This window comes from Zalophus californianus, chromosome 6 (assembly GCF_009762305.2).
Source record: "Zalophus californianus isolate mZalCal1 chromosome 6, mZalCal1.pri.v2, whole genome shotgun sequence".
NCBI classification, from domain to species: domain Eukaryota; kingdom Metazoa; phylum Chordata; class Mammalia; order Carnivora; family Otariidae; genus Zalophus; species Zalophus californianus.
In genome coordinates, this window is record NC_045600.1 from 16889968 (window position 1) to 16898648 (window position 8681).

At 36.6% G+C, this 8681-nt stretch overlaps 1 pseudogene; it reads left to right on the top strand.

Moving 5' to 3' along the window:
- The first annotated feature begins 6905 nt into the window (after positions 1–6905).
- On the top strand, positions 6906–7802 carry LOC113909605 (annotated as a pseudogene).
- The last annotated feature ends 879 nt before the right edge of the window (positions 7803–8681 follow it).

Here is an 8681-nt window from a genome sequence, read left to right on the forward strand (position 1 = left end):
AGGGTGATGAAGCAGTATCACAGTACAGGAAGGCATGTGTGATGAGTGTTCTTAAAGTTTGAGAACATATTTAAGGTGAAGGAAAGAAGTCACTAGCAAGTACAGATGATATTATGGGTAAGTACTATGGGAAATGGAATAACGGTAGTAACAATAATTAAAAATGGAGTAACAACAAAAGAATATACCTCAACATGTTAGGCTAGAAGGAAGGGAGCGAGAATACATTTAGAAAACTTCAAACTGGAAGATGGTCAGAAATAAAAAGAATTCATGCTTTATAAGGCCTTAAATTAATCTAAGTTTGTTGCATACATTTGCTGAGAATAAGGAAGATAGAATACAAATTTGTATATATATGTATGATTATATATGTGTATATATATTAGCCAGGAGCTCATACACCTAGAAAAATCAGGATTTAGGAGTAAAAGAGAGAGAGACAATATTTTGCTGAGATACTTTAGCACCTGAACTGAGCCATATTCAAACTCAGTTGAACACCTAAATCCTGTCATTTGGAGTCAATACATTTTTGTACTCTGTAGTCTAAGATTGACAAATAAACTTTTGCTTGAATAATTTGAGTCTGGTTTCTGTTCTTACAACTAAAAGTGTCACTACTTGTTCAAGGCTGAGTAAGAAAATATGTTAGGGCAGGAAGGGATGACAGATTAAAGAAAAAGGCATCAAGCAAAGGAGAAGTTCTACAGAAGCTCAGAGCGGGTAAGGTGAGGGTAAGAGTGTGATAGTGTCAGAATGATAAAACACTATGGTAGAGATGTAGTACTGGAATTCTAATGTGAAGCTTTTCTCAAAGATCATACTCAGTTCTGGAGTAGAACACTGGCATGGAGAAATTTAAGGAATTGCATGGTTTAGAGTGATGAGTGGGTTACTCTCAAGCAAGATGGGCTTCTGCAGAATATGATAATATTAAGACAAGTTATAAGTATCTTGTCTTTTTTACAGGCTATGTTACTTAATTTATTTGATACTTAATCTCCTCATACATAAAATGAGGATAAATAGAATACCCACTTCATAAAGTTCTATAGGGATTAACAAAATCATCCCAGAACACAGAATATCGTGGTTACACTTAGCTTATCATTCAACATTTAAAATGATGTCTTAAAGAATTCAGAGTCAAGTAACTATATGTTTCATGGATATGGGAGAATCCATTAAAATTTGCCTCTGGACACGGCAGTAGCCACTGCGCAGACCGCAGATCAGACTTCCCTTGCTCCCTGCCTTGCTCCCGCCTCCCCTGCAACCATGTTTGACAAACCCGATATGGCTGAGATTGAGATATCTGCTAAGTCAAAATTGAAGACAGAAACACAAGGGAAAAATCCAATGCCTTCAAAAGAAGCAATTGAACAGGTGAAGCAAGCAGGGGAATTCTAATGAGGTGTGTGCCCCCAAGAGGCACCCTGCATTCCACAAACATTGCCTTCTTTTACTTCTTTTAACTGTTTAACTTTGTAAAATGCAAAGAGGTTGGACTGAGTTTAAATGACTGTGCTGCTCCTTTTCACATCAAAGAATGGAGAACTACTGACAAGGAAAGCCACACTTGCCTCTCCCATCTATCTGTCTGGCTGGTGGGGAAGGAAAAGAACTTGCATGTTGATGAAGAAAGAAGCTGGGTGGGACGACAGTGAAATCTAGAGAAAAGCCAAGCGGGTCCAAGGTATCCTGCAGGCTGTAAATGCAGTTTAATCAGAGTGCCATTTTTTGTTGAAATGATTTTAATTACTGGGCTGCACAATTGTTGAAATATGCAAATAAAAAGTGTTAAAACCTGAAAAAAAGATATGCCTTTGGAAGTTGGTAACAATACCAATATTAATAGTATCAAAATGACAAGAAAAACAAAAATAACTTCTGTATTTAAAGAGTAACTGTTTAGGGGTCCATTCAAAATGGTAGAATACATCCATTCATTTAGTCATTAATTTATTCATTCATTAACTTAATGTTATTTAAAGTCTACAAAGTGCCGGTCACTATTCTGGAATGCCTTAGAGAGGGCTATAAAAGAATTAATCAAGATAGGAAGGTTAAAGAAAATAAGAAAAACAGAGATGAAGACGTAGCTTTAGAGAAAAGTGACATTCCAGACTTTGGAAATGATTGAGTTCTTTCCATTTTGTCAAAGAGGTCATTGCTGGTAAAGTAACATTTATTCTTTCATTCAGAAAACATTTTAAACATTTTGACTACAAAGAATGGCACACTGCACCTAAAATACAAAAATGGATGGTCTAAAGTAGGCTGTCCATGAATCTTTGTGTGGTCTGAGGTTCAGAGTCCCTCAGTACAAACTCTCCTGTAGCCTGCTCATTCATGTTCTCCAGCAGAAGGTCCTTTGGTGTACATGAAGATAGAACACTTGGTCCTGAAGTAGGTTCCTTCTACAGCTAGGTCAAAGCCAGACTCTGTCAAGGAACTTAGCTATAAAATATAAAGGTTACAAATTAGTATGCAAAAATGCAGAGTGGTGTTTGCTACTTATTTCTACAAATCTTCAAGTGTCCTTAGTGTCCTTCTAGTGTCTTGTTTAGAAATAAACTATCACAGAATATTGTCGAGTCAAATTATTGTGTGAACACGTTTCTTCTCTTTTCTTTTTCTCTAACTGGCTGTTTTGGCTGTTGAATATTATGAAGCTAAGGGCAGCAAAATTCAATAATTACTTTTTAAAAGTATGTTGTTTTTTATTTTTATTTGTAACTGTGGAGTTTGTTTTCTTACAATCATTTCATGACCTACCTTTGCTTTTCTTTAAATATTAACATATACAAAATTATTTTGGCATCTCCAGAAAACTTATAGAATCTGACGTACATTTATTTTTTTTTACTTTATAATCTGCTTTTTTATTTAACAGTATATCAAATCATTTACATTTTTCCATGATATCACTATAGAATCTGACATGTATTTAAAGAAAAAATTAGTCTAGGGCGCCTAGGTGACTCAGCCTGTTAACTGACTCTTGATTTCAGGTCATGATCTCAGGGTTGTGAGACAGCCTCATATCAGGCTCCATGCTCAGCAGGGAGTCTGCCTGGGATTCTCTCTCTTCCTTCCTCTCTGCCCGTCCCCCTTCAAATAATACATAAATCTTTTAAAAATTAAAAAAAAAATAAAATAACTTAAAATGTCTGGTATGGAACAAAATAACTAACACAATTAGTTTTTCAATAATAAAACAACATTCTGCAAAAATATTCTAGATAAACATTGACAAGTCACTGATATTTGTGGCTCTCTCAATGTAAGTTTTTAAGTAACTAGTTTTTTCTCCCACATTTATGACAATGACTTCAAAATTGATCATTCAATCAAAAACTGAAATATTTAAAAAATAAAGTTGTAATTTCCAAACTAAAACTTTCTCTTCCTGATTTCACTTTCTACATTACTCACACTAGAAACCTGAAGGATAGACAGTTTGACTTCTTTCTGTTCTCTCTACCCCTCTCCATGAAACCATTCACTAAACTATGATATTAACTGCTGCATATTTTTTTTTCAGATTGATTCTTTCATCTCTAAACACTGATCTAAGTGATCATTATTATGTGACTTCTAGTGTCCTTCAACAACCACCTGAGATCCCATGCCTAAGTTTCTCTAACCTACAATTTATTGACTCTGCTGTCACTAAAGGCATTTTGTGAAAGCAGGTCTTATGACAGATTCTTGCTAAAAAGTCTGGGCGGTGCCCAGTTGCCACAGAATTAAGCAAATTTGTTTCATAACTTGCATTAATTCAATTTTATTTTTGGTAGTTGGTTCTGGAGACAAGTTCAAAAAATGGGAAGGTGGAGTGGAAGGTTATCCGTGAAAATGTGAAAATACACATCCAAGTGAAGTCTTATACTAGAGGCATTGTATAATGTTTTTTTTTTTTTTTTGGTCACCTCAAAACAGTCACAATAGGAGTAGAAAACAATAAGATGGTGAGAGAATAAAAGAAGTGATGTGTAAAGAGGAAACAATAAAGTATTGACAAGGCAATAATGGTGAAGGAGAGAAAAATGAGGTGACCCAAAGCCCAGCTCCCATCATCAAGGCTGAGAAGAGGACAGCCAGAGTGAAAGCCTCCAGAGAGCAGAATCATTGAGTAGAGAGAACAAATTAGATGATTCTAAAAATATATGAGTCATCCTAAGACCAAGTCAAAATGAGACAGGTATTGAGGGAGATCAAGCAGAAGAATGGGAGGCTGGTGGGGATTTGGGCGCCGATATTTTTAACCATTAAGGGTATCTCTTTGATTATCATCTTCCAAGCAGCAATGCCAAAGATATTGAGAGGATGTGGGTGGAAAATAGATATAAATATTCATTACCATACATCTGTATCCAAATAATGATAAAATGCAAGTCATAGAAAATTATATTTCATATTAATAGGAGTAATAAACTTACTATGATCATGACTAAAACAGATTTCAAATAAATATACATTGTCTACCAACAAATGTAGTTGGTAATGCTGGCAATCATAATGACACCACATAGAGAGCAAAAAATGAACTATGCACATATGGTCAACTGATCTTTGACAAGGGTAGTAAGAACACACAATGGGAAATGGATACTCTCATCGACAAACGGTATTGGTAAGTTATTGGACACACACACACACAAAACTGGACCCCTTTCCTACATAAAACTCAACTCTAAATAGATTAAAGACTTAAATATAAGATCTACCACTGTAAAACTCCTATAAGAAAACAGGAAACATTTTTCTTGACATTGGTGTTGGCAATGATTTCTTGAATACGACACCAAAAGCATAGGCAATGAAAACAACATTGACAAGTGGGACTACGTCAAACTAAAACTTTTTTCACAGCAAAGGAAACAATTGACAAGATGAAAAGGAAACCTACAAAATGGGAGAAATTATTTCTAAACCATATACCCGATAAGTTTATTTCCAAAATACATAAAAATCTCCTATAACTCAATAGCAAGATAGTATAAATAATAATAATAATACAATTTAAAAATGGACAAAGGAACAATAGACATTTCTCCAGAAAATCATACAAGTGGCCCACAGGTATAAGAAATGATGTTCAACATCATTTATTATTAGGGAAATGCAAACCAAAACTACAGTGAGACAGCACTTCACATCACACAACTTAGGATGGCTATTATATAAATAATAATAATAATAACAAATGTTGGTCAGGTTATGGAAAAACTGGAACGCTTGTACTCACTATTCTCACTATTGGTGAGAGTGTAAAATGGTTTAGCTGCAGTGGAAAGAAATAGGAGCGTTCTCAAAAAATTATAAATAGAAATAATATGATCTTGTGATACCATTTCTGGGTACAATCCAAAAGAACTGGAATCAGGATATTGAAGAGATATAAGCACTCACATGTTCACTGCAACATTACTTATAGTAGCCAAGTTATGAGAACAAGCTAAAAGTCCACTGATGGGTGAATGGATAAAAAAATGTGGTATATAATACAAAAGAATATCTTCTGTCTAAAAAAAAAAAAGGAAAATCCTTTAATTTGTGAGCATGTGGATGAACATGGAGGGCATTTTTTAAGTAAAATAAGCCAGTCGCAAAGGACAAATACTGTAAGTTTCCATCTACATGAAATCTCCAAAATTGTGAAACTCACAGAAGCAGAGAATATGTTATTGCAAGGGACTGGGGACAGTAAAGAAAAATTGTAGTTTATTGGGTTTAAAGTTTTAGTTATGCTAGATGAGTAAGGTCTAGATGTATGCTGTACATCAGAGTGCGTATAGTTGACAACACAGTATCATACACTTCAAAATTTATTAAGAGGGAAAATCTCATGTTATGTGTACTTACCACAAAAAAATAAATAAAATAAAATAAAGGGAAACAAGGAAACTCTGGGAGATGTTGGATGCATCTATTACCTTAATTGTGGTGATGGTTTCATAGATGTTTGCATATGTCCAAACTCATCAAACTGAACACACTAAATATGTGCAGTTATACTCAATTGTACACCAATATATCAATTTGTATATCAATTATACCTCAAGAAACCTATTTAAAAGAGTGAAATATTCTGTTAAAAAGAAAAATGTTTCACTGAGATGCATTTTCTTTTTTTTAAGGATCTACTGTATGTACCGCTATAAATCCACAGCTTCCAAACCCTCAATGTTAAGATAAAGGCACTGAGGTCATCAACAGCTTCACTGATCTAATTTTAACAAGTCTTAAAGTCACTTTAACTTGTCAAAATGTTTTAATGACAAAAACTACGTTTCCCAATAAATAAAGTGTTACATTGTTTTTGTTTTTTAATAGTCTACATATAAAAGGACCCCACTCTGGTGTAAATTATAAGCTAAAAGGAAAATAAGAAGATACATGTGTAATGTGAAGAAAGAAAGAAAGAAAGAAAGAAAGAAAGAAAGAAAGAAAGAAAGAAAGAAAGAGAAAGAAAGAAAAGAAAGAAAAGAAAAAAAGGAAGGGAAAGAGAGAGGGAGGGAGGGAGGGAGGAAGAGAGAGAAAGGAAAGGAACGAAAGGGGGAGGAAGGAGGGAAGAAAAGAAGGAAGGAAAGAAAGAAACACAGAATAAATTGAGTTGTGATGCAAATTTTCATCAGATAAGTGTTCAAAATTTGAGAAAAGAGAAAAAATCACCTTGTCCCAGAGCAGTTAAAAGTTGTTAAAAAAAGACTGGCCTAGGGCGGCCACCCGGGCCCCGAGTCTGGGGGGGGGGGGGGACCCGTCAGCGCCGCCAGCGACGTCACAGGCCCGCCCGGCCCGCCGGCGCCTGATTGGCTGCCACTGCTGCTTCCGCGTCGCGCTTCCTCGTCTGCCCCTGGTGCTCAGGGGAGTCGCTGTCTTTTTCCCTTGGCAGAGAAGAGGCGATGGCGGCGGTGGCGTCTATCGGCGCCCTGGCGCTACTCCTGCTGCCCAGCCTCTCCTGCTGCTCAGCAGAAGCCTGCGTGGAGCCCCAAATCACCCTTTCCTGCTACACCACCTCGGATGCCGTCATTTCCACTGAGACTGTTTTCATCGTGGAGATCTCCCTGACGTGCAAGAACAGGGTCCAGAACATGGCTCTTTAGGCTGATGTCAGTGGAAAACAATTTCCTGTCACCCGGGGCCAGGATGTGGGGCGTTATCAGGTATCCTGGAGCCTAGACCACAAGAGCGCCCACGCAGGTACCTACGAAGTCAGGTTCTTCGATGAGGAGTCCTACAGCCTCCTGAGGAAGGCTCAGAGAAATAATGACATTTCCGTTATCCCGCCCCTATTCACAGTCAGTGTGGACCCTCGGGGCACCTGGACCGGGCCCTGGGTCTCTACCGAGGTGTTGGCTGCAGCCATCGGCCTAGTGATCTACTACCTGGCCTTCAGCGCCAAGAGTCACATCCAGGCCTGAAGGTGGCACCCCTGGACTATTGCCACTTTCAATAAACAGTTGCTGGCTATAACCAGTATTCAGGACAGGGGGTCCTGAAAAAAAAAAAAAAAAGACTGGCCTAAGATTGAACTTTTGAAGAAAGAGATCACAGCTATAATCTGTAACCCCAAAATCTCAACTTTTAAGAAACTTTTCTCTAATAACATTTTTATATTGCAATTAGAGGTGTAAATTGAAAAATTAGAAACAACATTCCAAACATCACTGACTTCTTCTTACCAATAACGGAGGCCAGAAGATAATAAAAAGAGATATTTAAAGTTCTAACAAGCTACTTGTAAAGCAAATAAAGAGATGAAAAAATATCTATAAGAAGTAATGGCTGACTTTGCATCTACAATAAGAGATTTAATAATAAAATACAGTCATATCAGTCTAGAATTTAGTATCCAGCTAGAACGGAAGTAAAATTAACACAGTCTTCATACATATCAACAATGAGTTTATGACTCAAAATTTTGTTGAAAAATGTTCACAGAATCCTATGGAAATGCAATAAAGGAAAAGAGCTGGATGTAAGTAACAACAGTGAGAGTATCATTTCTAGGTACCAGTACATTAGACAATTCAGTAAAACATTACTGTTGCTGTAACTACAGATCTTTCTTGACTTACCATGGGGCTGCATCCCAGTAAAAGCACTGTAAGTTGAAAATATCATTAAGTTGAAAATGCCTTTAATACATCCAACCTACTGAACATCACAACTTAACCTAGCCAAACTTAAGCATGCTCAGAACACTTAACGTTAGCCTACAGTTGGGCAAAATCATCTAACACAAAGCTTATTTTATAATAAAGTGTTGGATATCTCATGTAACTCATTAAATGCTGTACTGAAAGGAAAAAACAGAATGGCCATTGGGGTACAGAATAGTTGTCCGTATACTGGTTGCTTACTCTCGTCGTCATGCGGCTGACTGGGAGCTGAGGCTCGCTGCCATTGCCCAGCATCATGAGAGAGGATAATACTGTATATCGCCCACTATCCCAAGAAAAGATTAAATTTTGAAGTAAGTTTTATACTGAATGCATGTCACTTTCACAACATCATAAAGTCAAAAAATGGTGAGTCAAACCATTAAAAGTTGGAGACCGTCTGTAATAAATTTGGGCATGTATATAGGAAATATTTGGATGAATGCATCAGAGATCTAATAAACCAACTAAGATTTATAGGGACATTTTTTTTAAGGATCATCTAAG